This window comes from Argopecten irradians, chromosome 6 (assembly GCF_041381155.1).
Source record: "Argopecten irradians isolate NY chromosome 6, Ai_NY, whole genome shotgun sequence".
NCBI lineage: Eukaryota > Metazoa > Mollusca > Bivalvia > Pectinida > Pectinidae > Argopecten > Argopecten irradians.
In genome coordinates, this window is record NC_091139.1 from 27,339,350 (window position 1) to 27,356,603 (window position 17,254).

The window sequence follows — 17,254 nt, forward strand, 5'->3', positions numbered from 1 at the left end:
TTTCTAGACGCAACACCATTTCTCACATTTCTAGACGTAACACCACCCTCACATTTCTAGACGTAACACCATTTCTCACTTTTCTAGACGTAACGCCATCTCTCACATTTCTAGACTCAACACCACCCTCACATTTCTAGATGTAACACCATCCTCACAATTCTAGACGAAACGCCATCTCTCACATTTCTAGGCTCAACACCATCTCTCACATTCAAAACGCAACACCATCTCTCACATTTCTAGACGCAACACCATCCCTCACATTTCTAGACGCAACACTACTCTCATATTTCTAGACGTAACACCACCCTCACATTTCTAGACTCAACACCATCTCTCACATTTCTAGACGCAACTCTATCTCTCACATTTCTAGACGCAACAACATCTCTGGCATATATAGACGTAACACCGTTTCTCACAGCACTCGTGTCTATAATTCATTATATCCCAACTTGCTTAGACATAGCTTTCACGAATACGTAACATCATCTCTCACAGCATTCGGGATGACGTAGCACCATCTCTTACAACTTGCAGTGCCTCTTTATAGCATTCATGTAGACATTGACACTATGACACAATAGGTACATTATTTTCCAAAAGTTCTGTCAGACAACGGACATTTTCCATCCTCGTTGTTCGTGTAGACGTATTCATACATGGTGACGTTTTTATCAATGTTTTATGTCGGAATCCATCACCGAGATCCATTTCCAATTCTGTCTCTTTAACTCTTACTTTCGACTCAGTTACTCCATTTTATTTCAAAACGTATATCCATTAATGTATTTAAATCCCCCTTTCCATTTACATGTACATATATTTAATCATATTCGAGCTAGCCATTCTAGTATAAACATTGAGACCTGAGTTTGACAGCTCGGTATTACGATTGTATTGAGGAGGGTGAGTGGGGCGCGATAACACTCGAGCAGGAATACTTGTACCTGACTACCGTCTTATCTCGGCCGGTGTATCCTTTATCCCTAGTAGCCAGGAAGACCTACCTTGGACAAGATACCTAGGGCTCATCACGACAGGTGTGTATAACATTTCTTATAAGTAATCCAGTTGGTATTTAGGGAAATTAGACCAGTGATTTGTATGAATTTATTGTTTCATAGTTGTTAGAAACGTTTTAGAAATAGCAATGCTATTGTAATTGGTACTTCTATATGGAATAAGAGCATACATTTGAAGTTGATGATTTGTTAATTATACATTTTTATTATGTATTTCTGTACTTCGGAGGGGCGATCAAAAATAATATCTTTTGCAATAGGATGTTGTCTGTTAAAGACGAAACATGTGCAAAGAATTGGCAATGCTCGAATCTGCGATGACAATGGCACCACAACTGTCAATCCTGCCGTTATTAGTAGCAACCACAGGGACCTGGCACGAATTTCTGACCAACAGTAAATACTATTGTTTAGAGATTCGTGTCAGGACATTGTTGTAGTAACAAGCAACTATAAATGTCGCAGTTTTGACATTCAACAGACCCATTAAACTGAGTTATCGGCAGGGACTCGGGAATCTAAATCTCTGATAATACCAAACACCATTAAACACGACAAACGTCGTTGTGTCCATATTTCCGAATTCTCAAATATTGTCGATATACACCAGGGTTTATTCATTATCTATCCGTCAACATGTGTAAGTTCGATGTCGGATCTATAGAGTAATAACGGGTATACACAGGGACCTGGCACGAATTTCTAACCAACAGTATTTATATTTATATATGTATTAAAGTGTATTATAATATATATTAAGATTTTAAGATAAATTCACAGTGTCCGGTGAAATATATCATAATAATATATTGATAAGAATTCGTGCCAGGTCCCTGTGTGGCTATACATAGGGATTATGTCAACCTGGTGAAGAGTAAAACAAATTCGTTCACAATGACAAAATCTGTCTGTCCGGAGCTACGCTATCGCAACTAGACGCAAAGTGATATTCCAATCAATAATCCGTGTCAAAAGAGTCCCCTAGACCGGACACCAGACTTCACGTTCCAGGTACTTTTCACTATGATTATCTTTTTGTCAGAAAGAAAATTATAGGATTATCAACTTACACTGTGTCCCGAAGTTCATATTATGAGTTATGTTGTTGTGAGAGTTCCCACTTCATAATGAAGGTTTTCGTATACATTTCTGTCGAACTAAGCTTATAGTGATAGTTAAATAACCGATCTGTTTGATAGAAAATCCGTGATTTATGCCCAGAACTTTAATGCCGTAACTCGATTCAATTGAGTAACATTTTCTTTTGAGACATACCCATGTAATTTAAAACCATGAGGTACTGTGATGTTTGTGAACAATTGTATGTAATCCTTTTTATATGTTTAATCGTTTGTCATCCTCGACAACGATTAAATATACTGGGTACCTTCTTATGCTAATTCTGTCAAACTGACAAGTGACGGTTAATACAAAATAGCGAGTTCCAGTTTTGAGTTGATTGTTCTTTATACGTGCCAGTTAAGCAGTAAGGAACTATAAATGTATACTTTTCGAAAAATATTATTCAATATATTTCCAAAGTAGACTATTTAAAATTACTGTTGAATTCCGACACAACATCGCCCGATGTCGATACAGAAATGCTCATATAAAAGCAATGCGCCTGTTATTATAATATCAAAATGAAATCCGATACAAGGGCAGTCACAATTTCTCACCAAACAACCCTTTACTTTTTGTTTCATTTTTAAAATTCATGCAACAGGAGAGACCTGTGTTTATTGATTTTATGAAAAATATCCCCAAATACTTAACATCTTAACTACCACCAAACATGGACAACGCCTATATATACACATATCAAAGTACATTGTGTACAGTCCTGATGACGTAATATCTCTAATTAAAAGTGTTCATACTCTTACTTTCTTGACTTTACTTGCAAAATCTAAACATTTATAGCTGCACAGATATCTACAAACGGATTTTAAAGCGACTTTGTGACTTTGTCAATAGTGTCACAATTAATTTACATTGTTGTATTTTAAATTTTGATTTTGGAAAATTAGTACCTTTATTTAAATAATGTGGGGTTAAATTTGTACGAGCTAGAGAAAACGCGAAGGGCATTTTAAATATGGCTAAATTACACTTATGTGTATAAAAATACAAAAGAGAGAAAATCCTTATGGTTGTTATGTAGAAATCTAGACGTTACTTTCTTCGACAATGTACATACATGTACCTTTTATGCCTTCTCAATTTCATTGGTCAAGCACACTCGGTCTTTTGAATGCGAAATGGTGCCCTCTTACAGGTTCCAGTCTGTTGTCGTTTTAGTATGTGTATATTTTAGTTACTTTTATTATAAATATGTATATGTAAGATGTTAACAAGTGCGATAACAATTATCTGACAAGTGTTCTTTAATCAACAGTTTGAATTTACTTCTTATTACTAACAATGGTCTCACATATAAAATATCGACTGAATTAGGCCCGACATTGAAAAGAAACCACATTTTGTGTGAATTATCTATTGTGAAGGGTAAATAGTTGTTTTGTTATCTGTGTTGACACAAACTGTTACATCACGGATGTTCATTTCAAGTGTTTCCCCAACGATGTGGTAATGTAATCAAAGATACACAATGGCATGAGGGTTCGCCAGGTCTATGTACCTGTATTTGCTCACCTGGACGTGGTAGTACATGTTCTTGGACCACAGGGATTTGACAAAATATTTACACGACATAAACAGATCACGATGATCCAATTATGGTAGAAATAGATAGTATGTCGATTTCGTGTGCCAAATCCCTGTGACTTGAACACATGATCAACGATTGTCTGTTGACAATACCAATGTTAACGTACTACGTGAAGGGATAAACCAAACGAGCAGTTTACATATTCAAGTCTTTTAAATCATTACGGAGTCAATAATTGCAAGCGGACATCCCGGTGGTGCTACTTCCGGCAAAACCTTCTCATATCAATATCCAGCGCGACATTCTTCACTATTCATGAACACAACTTCCCCTTTACAATGAAAACCCAACTCTTTCTAAATATTTCACGATATGAAAGCATGAAAATAGGTTAAGTATACTACAGCGAACTTTTTAGATATGATTTAGGAGTTGTGGCAAGGTCAATGTTCAAGTACCGGAGCTTGGCTCTATAGATATTTTTCTTTCTATATGTAATAATGTGTCAAGCCAAACGCCTGTGGTTCAAGACATATTGCTGGGGTCAATAATGTTACCATTGCGTTGCGTGCACTTTCTTGATGGGACTATTGCAAGGAAAATATACACAATGCATCGGGTTGAATTAACCGATGACATTTAGAAATCCAATACCGTGTTCGTACATTAATGCAGTGTCAACGATTATTGATTAGAAATACAACGAGGGTAAGCATGCTCGAGTCGTTTTAATGTTCCCCAAATGATCACAGGTGTTGTTTGTGGTAACAAGATATGTCTCCCTTCTAGTGCTGATTTACATATGGTGTGACTCGTGTACCAGAGGTATACCTATTTTTTAAAACTCATCCCAATTTTATTTTTATTGTTTACAAGTTTGCAATTGTCTTAATACAATATTTAGACATTCTGAGAGAGATTCTACCATAATATTAGACATTACAAGACTATAAGACATTCCAGGAGAGATCTTCACAAGATACTTAAATCTTGAGATATCATAAGACTAAGACATTCTGAGAAAAGTCTTAACACAACACTAAGATATAACAAGACATATTACAAGATTATAACATTCTGAGAAAGGTCTTAACAAAATACTTGTGACATTATGTTATAGAGGTAGTTCGTAAACTAAAACTCAAGGAACAATTATATACACTCTGAGAGATGTTAATGCGACAGTGCAACATATGCTGAGCATTTGTAAAGTGTGGTATGGGCCTATTAGAAGTCTATCGATGCTGTTACATTGTTATATGAGTAAAATGTCAAGGAAGCACGAAATACAGTATTCTGGAAGTTTGCATGAACTCATTCCACAAAGATGTCAGATTTTTTATCTTTTATGAAAAAGATCGGCATTTCATTTTACATTGCCACCTGGGTATAAATGACCTTTTAATAGACTATTGATTTTTATGACTAATGCCCTGTGAAAAACCATTGATTTCTATTGGTTTCTTTTCGAAGGTCATTGGTTTTATAGCTATAATAACATTTTATAACTAAAACTGGTGTATGGTCAAATATATTGCCTACCTGATCGACCAGAAATATTCACATTAAAATCTAAAAGCGTGTGTTTAATCTTTTGATATACTTGATCGTTCTTGTATTCAGTAAAAAGGTGCTTGCATGTCCTTTATGTGGGATACCGGTATACTGTAAATATAAAATGATGTGTTATTTCGTTCCTGCGTTCCCGCAATCACCTTGTGGACTCAAAGCACTAGAAAAGACACATATGTTATCTCCCTTGAAATACCTTTCACAACCATGTTTTTGAAGTGTTGGAAATCGATATATTTCCGGATTGAAAAAAATCCAGATTATTGAATAATGTTTATCCCCCATACTAGACAAAAACGTACCTAAAGTATAGGGAAGACTTTAGTATATTTAAATATGTTTCAAGCGAGCCCAAAGTTTGGCATTCTTATCTATCAGAGTTACTATGACGACAGTGATAGTAACCCCTGGAATATATGGCACGAGAAGCACGAGAAACCTAAAGACCACCAATCAAAGATTCTGATCATTACTGAATTAATAATACGTTTGGTTTTATTATTTTAACGTCCTGTTAACAGCCTGGTTCATTCAATTACTGACGTGTCAGGTTTAGATGGTGGCGTTAAGCCGGAGTAGCCGGAGAAAAGCCATCGATCAGCGGTCAGTATATCACAACTGCCCACATGGGATTCGAACTAGATACCAGAGGCGGGGGGCTTGCATAAGTTGACTTCTGATGCAAGTGTTATAAACTTCTTACTTATAAATCAATAGGGATATACAAAAGCCCTAATGTAACACTTGCACACAGGTTGTAGATTTGACATATATACATGTACACCGGGCATGTATATGTTTGTAAAGCATATATTAAAATGTGCAAGTAAACACTTAACAGCTTAAAAAACCAATGAACTACTTAGTACAGAAATCAGTGTAGGTGTGGTTTAGCGGAGAGACGGTCACGGTCCGGCTCCTAACAGATCGATATCGCCCTGATATAGGATTTATCGGGGAGTGCTTCATAACACTCAGATCGAACTGTATATCTCTGTCGTATTGGAGGATTCAGGGGGATACCTGACATAGCACAGGGATAACTATATAGGTATGTAGGTTTGTCCTCTTAGACGGAGAATTTTATCTATATCATCAACCAGATGTAAATCTTTACTCAAAACAATAGCAATGCTTGTCAAATGACCTGTTAATATTTGATGGTTTCATTTGAAACGATATGTTTATGATCTAAGATAGCAATTAATCAGTTGTACTCTTTAAACTTCTATTTACTTGTTATACTAGTAATATTAACTATATTATTGATGATTATGATTACAAAGAGGATATATATTCTTTGATTTTTCATGAATAACAGTTATGCTTATGGAGTGGGATGGAAACTTTGATATTTTTCATGAGTGCAAAATATAAAAGTTTCCATCTCACGAGATAGTTTACAGAGCAGTTTAACAATTCAGTGACGTATAGCGGTACACACTTATTTTGAAATCGGGGATACTGCTCATTTTCGCTGGTTATATTGGAACCTTACTAATTCGGATATTTTTAACATTATAACTTTATATATATATTTATCGCTGAGTGCTTGAATGTATTCTTGTCAAAAATGTAAAACTGGCAAAAACGTACTGTATTGTAACTAACATTACCTGTCTCCTGGAATGGCTGTATTATTACAACAAACCCCTGTGCTTCAGATTGTTGTTATGAAGCCATTTAGGATTTTTGTGTCCGTAATTTCTGCATCAAGGGTCCGTTGTTGGGAACAACGCCGAAGGATTGTTTGCTTTTAAAACATACGTATGTTTGCATATAGTATATAGGTATATGGTATATCAATATTTCGACAGATCTCCCGGACATTTAAGCGTTGATGTAATCCGTATTTGTTTTATTTTTTATTGTTTCAACTAATTTGCCACAGACCAAGTTTAAACAAACACAAAAATAATTGTTTTTGGGGATTTAATTAGATTATTTTTATACCTCGCACTTCCCGGCATCTAGGTGGAAATTGATTTATAAAGAGCGTTGTGTGTGAAGTCGATACATTATGTAAATGAAAGTGCATTGCTGTGATAGATTGTGTATCATTTCCACACCGACTTTGTGTAAACACGGATCATTGATACAAATACCATGAGCTAGTGGCCTGTTCAAAGTGTAATTTACACATATAAATATTGTAACATTTCTAGCTGGGGCTAAATACAGATACATTTCAGGATGAGCCAGGTTAAGTCAGCCGAGGAAACTCAGGGGAAAACCCCTTCCTACGGTTAGGTCCTGACAAACTGCCCACACGTATTTCTAAAGGGGTTTGAATAAATATTTTGAATTGGAATAATTAAGTACTTTGAGACCTGACACCTAGAGCCACATAGACATACTGTATATATCTTATGTGACGCTTTTAATTTCAATTTCGCAAAAAAAAAAAAAAAAGATATCTGCAAACATACTAATTACAATGTAAATACGTATTAGCACTATCATATTGTATTTGATTTCACAACACTTGATTTTTAAAATTTAAGAATTTTGTAAAATTTTGAATAAAGTCAGATTCCAAACATGTGTGAATAATTATAACATCACAGGCTCTTAATCCTATAGTTATAAATGTATAAAATGTATACACAACGTATAAGATATGCTCTGATTTCCCTTATTATCATTTAATTTGGCTAATACATGGGTCACGTGGAGTTCGATAAACATCAACCGAATTATCGTTCTTCTTGTAATAAACATATACATCGGATAATCGTTTTGAGTTTTGTCAAATGAATTACGTATCTAATATAGAAATTAAAGAGTTTATTCGGTGAGCATGGTCTAAATTATTGACCTCAACAAAAGTCCATAATTGATAGGTATATAACTAAAGAATCACACTAAGTAAAAATGTCGGCTTTGTTTTGAGATGACAGAATTTTATATTAAATTATTTTACCAATACTAATGTATGTGAACAAGGCCTATATATTATACATATATATTATTTACATAGGTACACTGAATTACAGGGTACGAATTTCAAAGACATCATCCTCGATTAGGCTAAACATATTTTTCTATACTATAAGCTTACACATGAACTTTTATAACTTTCGGCTTAGACGTGATCATTCTTCAGTCCAATTAATAGCACCCATGACTTCAACCTAGCTATTTGTCCCTCTACAAAGAAGAGTTCCTATAGCCTTATAAGCTGGGTCGTGCATACCATTCATATATACATTAGGCACTAAGCTTGATGGATGCTGATTGCTTATCGATTAGTATGTGTATAAAACTACATTCGCCCGTGTGACAAATCCCCTTAAGTTGTATCTGTACCTTCGTTCCACAACCTTTTCTTCCTCCGTGATTTGAAGAGTTCTTTTATAACTTGTACGATTGTATCTATCCGATGCATTGATTTCACATATATAAATATATATACAAGATTATTGATAAGCATAATTTTTCTTTTCGACTATGTATTAATGAAATGCATTAAATGTGACAAATAGGCCCTAGCATCATGCGAGGATATGAATTGGGTACACTGCGGGCACCTGTTATATAAGTTTCACTTTCAGTTTCACAGGGACTTGTGAATTATGAAGTCCTTTCAGTTTCACTGACACCTGTGAATATTTTAAAAACTTTGTAGATTTCGGATCTAACCTCCCAGCGGAGTGGGGTAGTTAAACAGTAATTGTGCTGTTTTCAAACAATTACATAGATATCAAAATACTTTTTAAGTCGAGCAGTCAGGATGAAGTGAGAGTGCGTCAAATGAAACTGTTTGTGTTGGTGAATGAGACGTGAAATATATTTGAAAGATACTATTCAAAGGAAAATAAAAATAACATTAATGAACAAAGCTCAAAGAAGTTACTTGTAACCTCCAACTACTTAAAGGATTTGTGCAGTCAAAAATGATAATTTCAGTTTATGCTTCCAACAAAAGTTATAAAATTCGAATACGTCGAAATGTCTTGATACACGTATTTATGATAACATTTATCGCAGATCCATTCTCTCCCTTTTATGTTATTAAGTGAGATGTAGTAGCTGGTGGCTTTCTCCTCACTTAATAACACAAAAGAGAGACAAATCTTACAGTCCAGGATATAGGAATATTTTGCTAGAACATTCCTTGCTGAACCACAGGCTCTCGATTCTATAGTTATACAGATACCAATATATATATATATAACACTGGTGACCCAGTAATACACATATAGGTGTGTGTATATCTGTAGAATCAAAAACCTGTGATTGAACTTTTAAAGAGAAGAGGACGACCAGTTATCGTTGTAGAATGTCCCAGACTGTTTTACATTAAATATTCATAAGTCAGTCTACACAAACTGGACAGCTAGTAATGAAAGGAAAACAAATCATCCCGGATAATTGATGAACTAATCATCTTTATATCGTATACAGGTCCTGTCAGTATGGGAAGGCCCCTACATATATCTATCCATAATTTTAATAACAGCCGAAATTGTCTTAAATAGAACAGATTCAGTGTTGCATCCGTGAAAAAAACGAGGGCGAAAATATATACTTCATAAATATACACAATATTTACAGTAACATGTGGTTATAAGGGAGATTGTTTAAATACCCAACAGTTACTTTACCACGCCCATTGTTCAGTAAAGACGTTAAATGTAAATGGTGTTAATATAAATAAGTGTTTAAAGTCATGGTATCTAAACAGCGGGGCGGTATTTAAAGGGTTAGTGCACCTTCCGAAGTGTAAGGATCTTATATCGGTATCCCGGTCCGGCTATATGTGACATGTGCTTGATTTCCATATATTTTAATATTAAGATAAAATTGTCAATTCAACTGTGAATTTTAAGTCTTGTGTGTATATTCCCCTACCATGGTTAAGATTTGTCCGTCGTAACGAAAACAGTTATGACCAATGATTTTGGCCATGATGACAGGTAACCGATCCGAGCAAACGGTATTGGAATCTAAATTGAACTCTCTCTTTAACGAATCATAAAATTATTGGGTACTCAAACATAAATCACAGTCACCTGACTAGGGACAGCTGTACCAAGACTAAATCGTATTGTACAGAAACATTTCACCATAGATTGTAGTACTATAAACTTGTGAGACAGCAATGTGAATTTTTCTTCCAGAAATTCGATAGACTCCTAACGAAAACGTATGTGTGTGGAATGTCTGAGATGGATATATCACAGGCGTTTGGCTCTATAGATATTTTTTCTGTATGTGTAATACTGTGTCAAAGTATTATACGTATATATGGAGAAAATAGATCAAACGCCTATGGATATAGTCACAAAGACTCCTAAATTTTCTTTCTGTCACATTACAATTACACAACTGTGGACATCCGCGATACTCCAGGGGTTACTATCACTCTGGTAGATATAGCGACAGTGATAGTAACCCACTAGAATATCGAGGATGACATGTCTATTACGACCACCCACGAGACAAATGAAAACGCCTTTTAAAAATCTAATCGATTTTATGCATACAAAGGTGGTCTCTCAGACAGGTTTTTTTTATCTTTTACTACAGTCCAACCTGCCTTAACGGCCACCCTAAATAAACTTCGGTCTGATTCACGAGTGACAATTTAGAACTACCTGGTATGAATCAACCGTTACCACAAAACGTTTTCATTTCGAAAAGAACTAAAAATGAATACTCAAAGGAGTCCATAAATTGACTACTGAGGAATTTATTGCTATAGGGAATGGTCGAGGTACCGAGTACAGATTTTAATGATCTGGTGTGATTGTTAAGTGCACTTTACATCCATGTATTACATACGGCATTGACGAATAATCAGCTAGGTAACACATAAGATCTTGTGAACGAGTTACATAAATCATACGTATGTGATTTTAAAGTATGACCCGAAACTATCGTCGCGTTATAATTTATGGAAGTCTCTCAAACTTATACAACAGTCAGCAATGTTGACACTTAATTTGAAGTTACGTGCCTCCCAAGTGAATGTAAATACAATGTGCACACATGTCTCACATGGTTCAAACAATGCACTGTTTCTTGTAAACCTATTACATCAGAAAGGTGAGAGAGAGAGAGAGAGAGAGAGAGAATCGGCCTAACTGTTGGTTAAATATTAAAAGTACGGCACATGAATGCGAGAAGTTTGAATAAATTAGAAATTGGTTTTGTAACTACAAACATATATACTTGCAAATTCAGGTCCTGAAATACAAATAAACTTACCTTCACCATAATTATCTTGGTAAATTGATTTGAAAGCATAAATCTGCTGTGACCATGGTAACATACACTGAAGATCCTGCCACCATGACAACTTCCTCTGTAACCATGGTCCGTCGTCGTTATCTATTTTTTTTGTAAATATATGGTATAGCTTGTATCCAGAAGTTTTCGTAACCATGGTAGAGTATATATATCAAAGTTTATTCTCGATATCTTAATCTGAAATTCTGTAGTCATGGTAACGTATATTGAAGTCCTCGTTACCATTGTAAGTACTAACGCATATTGAAGAATATGTGACAGTCGTAACATATACACGAAGCTGTCGTAGCCATGGTAACGCTTCCATAATCATGGTAACTTTCATGGTAACTTTAGTTTAATATATCAGTGAATGTTTTTCTATCATAAATGATAGTCTTTGAAACGTGATGGCAATTTAAGCAAATTGCTCTATGATGAAATATTTAGAGGCGCATTTTCTTATCTGCAAATATTATTTGGACGTTAAATGAACCAAGTTCCCAATGTTTGTAAAAATACTGATTATTCAATGTTATCTATTTATCGGTCACACTATATTCGTAAAGTACACAAACTTGTTTATAAACGAGCAGTCCGCTTTATAAGTCAACGTAATATGAGAAACAATGGTTTGACCCCTAGGGAACCTGCCACGGCGATCGGTGTGCAGATTTAAACGGTAAACAATGAAGATGTCCTCGATATTCTACATATTTATACTGTCTTATCTTTAAATGCCGAATACCTGTGTGAATACTGTCAACAAAAATTGACCTTTAGCCAGACCGATGACAGCACACCCACTCCCAGAACATGTATGGTCCCGGTTTTAGAATTGATTTCCCGAACGTGCGCCTTTAAAGATTTGAATGTTTATTGGAAACTAGCTATACCAGATTGAGATGAGTAAGGAATGAGAGCGTTCGCTTATTGTCGAGATATGAAAAGGGAACTACAGTTAATTATATACCACAGTTAATCAGTTCGAGGGATATTCTTTATCAAGTAAGGAAAACGTGAGTATTCCATTGATTTTCATTAAATATTGATCGGATGGCGTAATCTTTTGTTTGGAGCCAGATAGACTTCATGTCAGACGTACTCTCTCGGGCATAGAGTGATGAAAGCTGCTGAAAATATTGATATAAAATTATTAGGATATGATCAATTGGAATAGCGGTTTCGGACAAGCATTGTAGTACATATAACGCGAAGAAAATTGTTTCTCAGTTGAGCATTTTGACCTATGAAACAATTCAGCAACTAAATCTGTTTGTGAACGATATGTTTGATATCAAGCGATCAGTTTTACTTCTATATATATTACATAGACATCGCCAAAAAAACCCAGACTAGTTCTTCTTCCGTGGACTAACTCAAGTAATTAAGTAAACGCGTGTTAAAGGCCCACTACCTTTCCGAAACGGTTTTTAATTTTTAAAATGGGAATGTACAACGAGATCGATAATATTGTAGAGTCGCAAAAGTTATTAACTTACCGTTAATACTACACTCATCATCATCTTCTGAAAATTTTGTTTAAAGTAAATAAATTGTTAATTTTCATAACGCGGGTCGTCTTTTGTTTCCCGCCGTCGTCTTAAATACCGCGAGGTAGTTGAATATCCACAGTTATCATGATATTAGGCAGGAAATCTTGCATATGTTTGGTGTTGTAACCTTATCTTAGGCCATCGATATGTATTTTCTTCTGTTATAAGTGTTTTTAAGAAATCTCAAAATTTCGCTTCGGAAAGGCAGTAGTGGGCCTTTAATGTTTTTTAAATGTTGATGTTTTCTATATGATTTGAAGATGTTTTTTCAATCGAATATGTCTCTTTCCTTCTTTCAAGTAAACAAGAAGTCTATATCCTTAATTTTCAGCAAAATTTTATTTCAATTGAATTGAAAAGGGATTGAACAAGAAATGCCTTCAGAATCTAAGTCTTCGAGTAACCAAGTATACATCTATCCTTATACTTGGTTAACTCGAAGACTTAGCTTTGACTGACATTATAACTTCGAATTAACGAAATTTGACGCAATTGGTATAGACAGTGCATTATGAAAAATTGCATGTACAGTGTGTAAACCGAGTTTCCCATTTTGCTGGCTCTGGCAACAGATTGAGACATTCTTGCGTTTTTCCGAGTTGGAGTTTCTTATGTTTGGTGTAACTCACAAATTATAGGTTCGTCTGTTCCAAACTTTAGGTCCGGACGCTTCACTTTGTCCCATATCTAATCCAATAAAGCTGTCAACAATGATATACGCAGGTTTGATATGAAAACGAACCTAGCGACATTCAATGAGATGGTACAATACACAGACATTTGTCTGCATATATTACACATCCGAGTGGCCGGCTACCTTGTATATATGTCTTTATTAGCACCTTAGTTACTCAGGTAGTCATCAAATTCTATACTGAATGTCCAGGTATTCGTGAAATTAAAAGTGATTGATCATTATGGTACCTTAGCTCACCTGGTATTTTAGTGCCAATACTATTTGATCATAGACCTTCTATAAATGGCCCCACGTGAATGTCTTCGTTTATATACCGATATAGAGACAGGAACTGTTTGATCTATTGTGTCTGTTTAGTACCGATGTTCTTCCCTCTATTAGCTAATTGTCTTGTCGTTTGTTCTTTACGTCATGGCGTCAAACATTTTATTATCTCCAATGCCATAGAACTTGTCATCCCTAGATACTCACTTCAATAATGAGAGACGTAACGGTCATATACGCATGACAACCGGGATAGATAATTATAATTAGCATAATGACACAGTAAATACGATCAAAGGACATGTTAACACACCTACTATTGACCTTTGACCTCCAGTTAGAACGTGTCATTTTGCCCACTAGACAAACATCTATAAATTCAAGTTGATGCAATTTTTGTCCAAGTTGGCAGCATTCCATTAGGATAATGAAGCCCAGATATCGGAAACAAAATCGGAATTCCGATCCATGACAAATCCGATAACTTCTAAATATAGCCTTCTAAACAAAGCCGACAAGCTATTGTTTTGACAGATGATACATATCTATATTTATCTGTGTATTATATTTTGGCGTAAATACTTCACATGTTGATCAATAACGATCTATACATGAGGGGGTATGTTTACATTTTTTGACCGAATTATAATTTAACTGTTCATTATGTGTTGTACACGTTTATCAGAAATACACTTTTCAGATAATTATTCCCACAATGACAATGCCAGCGTCACGTCTTCTGAACTAAGGTCTAAGGTCTCTAAAATGATTCTTATATGTGTTTTGGGGAGTGATTATTGTGTGTGTCTTGGGGGAACTATGACAGTGTTGTACGATTCTCGTAAATGAACTTGGCTGTTGATAGGTCGTTTTAAATCAATTCAAACCATATGAAACAAATCCTCATTTATAACATAAATACTGGTAATACTGAATGCTAGTAATATCAATGTATATGTAAAAGGGACCGCGGTGGCCGAGTGGTCTATATATCCTGACAAATCACAACAAATCGTTCACCTCTTGGTTGCAAGTTCGAATACCATGTGGGGCAGTTGCCAGGTACTGACCACTGGTCGGTGACTTTCTTCCACCACACCTGGTACGGCCTAAAATGATAACTGTGACGGTTAATAGGGAATTAAACTAATATTATCAACGTATTGGTGAAAAAACTTTCACCGAATCCTAATGGTTAGGCCAAAAACTGACGCATTATACTGTTTTATCTTCAGAATACCTGTGCTTAGAGTGAAAGATCGACTTCAGACTCATAATTATTCTGTATAGGACATTAGTCTGAAGTCGACTTATTTGCGTGCTAAGCACTAATGCTTAAAGCTTAGTCGTAAAACTAGCGATCCTTCGGTAAAAATTGAACATTGGAAAATGACAACCTATTAAAGTATCCTAATTTCTGTCTCATGCAATACTTCCAAAGCCTAAGTCTTATAAATTGATTTTTTTTTTGTCTTTACAGAGAGAACAACGCGATACAAACAAAAGTGAGGCTCTTTACAGACAGGAACCCAACATACGGACATACTCAGTCATGTCCAAGTTAACGGTGGAAGCGCTGGAACAGCACCACGAGACCAACGCGCGCAGGCGTCTGTCCGTCATCCATAAGGATGGATCGGACAGCACGGGTCTAAATGTTACGGGTCCAAATTTGCGTCGGCTGTCCCGTCCAGATCACAGACTCAGCGTACAGTATGGGTACACTGGTCGGCGTCCGTCCCAGGTCTCTCGGACCAGCATCTCCGGATCTGTGGGACCAAAACACATCGGGATACCCATTAAACTACAGAACACGTATAGACTGGAACCTCTCCCTCAGGAAAAGTTCGACCCATCAAAAGTAAACACCATCATGTATAATGTCTTAGAATCTTATCTTGACGGCGAGAAATATGATCCCAAAATGTGTTCCAATCTTGCCCAGAATCTTACGGACGTTATCAAAAACCGTGTCAAGGAACTGGGTTTCGCACGTTACAAACTTATCTGCAACGTCATAATTGGTGAAAACTCGGCTCAGGGCATGCGCGTAGCTAGTAGATGTCTGTGGGACGCCAGTACGGACAGTTATGCACAAGCAAGTTACGCCAAGGGACAGATATATGCTGTAGCAACAGTATATGCAACTTATTTTGAATAGATAGTTTCGTTTATGAGTCGTAATATGACATATAGTGCCAAGGTCATCAAGGTCAGAGTGCAAAAACGAGTGCCATATCAAGTTTCTGTAAACACTTGAGTAAATTTCACACTTTTTCTGCGCTAAAATTAAACGTTAGACACAGACCTATCACACGAATACTTATACGTGTACAAGTAAAATAAGGTGGAAATGCAATATTGTTTTGAATGAAGTGAAGTAGACTTGGAACATGTCAATTTCGACGATGTCTAGGAGAGGTTGGATAATCAGTACAAATCGTGGAATAATTTCCGTAAAAGGACATCGAAAATATAGTGATGAACAATGTTATTCTGTGTACACTTGTGTAATACTGTACTAGAAATATGATAATCCTCTTAAATACCAACCGAGTAGGTCTATCAACTTGGACAAAATCTATGGATAAATAACTGCCTCAAATGCTATGAAAAAACCTAAATGTTATTAGATTTTAACATTCAATAATGACGTTCTTTACATTAATCAAGCATTTTTTCAAAAGCACCATGTATAAGGAACGGCTAATATACATATCTAGATAGCGAAATACATTTTGTTGACAAATAGAAATAATTAAGCATTTGGAAATTTTCAAAATGCTGAATATGCAGACATTCTTTAACATGCTATTACAGACCATTCCTTTATGAAAATAATTCCAATATATGTACAAATGTCTAGGTACTGTACAGTACATGTTCATAAATGTATCATGCGATATATATAATTCCGTCCAAATAAAACTAATGTTATAACCAAGCATGGAAGTTATTCCTTGAGATTTGCAAAACTTGCTCGTGTTCGTCGGAGTTACCTCCCTTCCAAGCACTAAAGCATGGAAACTGCAATGGCCTACAAGTTGCTAAAGACGTTTAATTTGGCAATATCCCAGAAATATTTATAGAACTCTCAGATAAGCATAAAAAATATGTTCATATAAGTTCAAGTAAACATTTTGCGTCAATTTGTAAATATGAAGAATAATTTTGTCAATTTTTATCATTATCACAGAACCACATACTTGTAGTAATATACAGACACTGTTGT

The 17,254-nt window shown here is 35.5% G+C and overlaps 1 pseudogene; it reads left to right on the forward strand.

Annotated features, from left to right (window-relative positions):
* The first annotated feature begins 867 nt into the window (after window positions 1–867).
* On the forward strand, window positions 868–16,966 carry LOC138325499 (dynein light chain Tctex-type protein 2B pseudogene; annotated as a pseudogene).
* The last annotated feature ends 288 nt before the right edge of the window (window positions 16,967–17,254 follow it).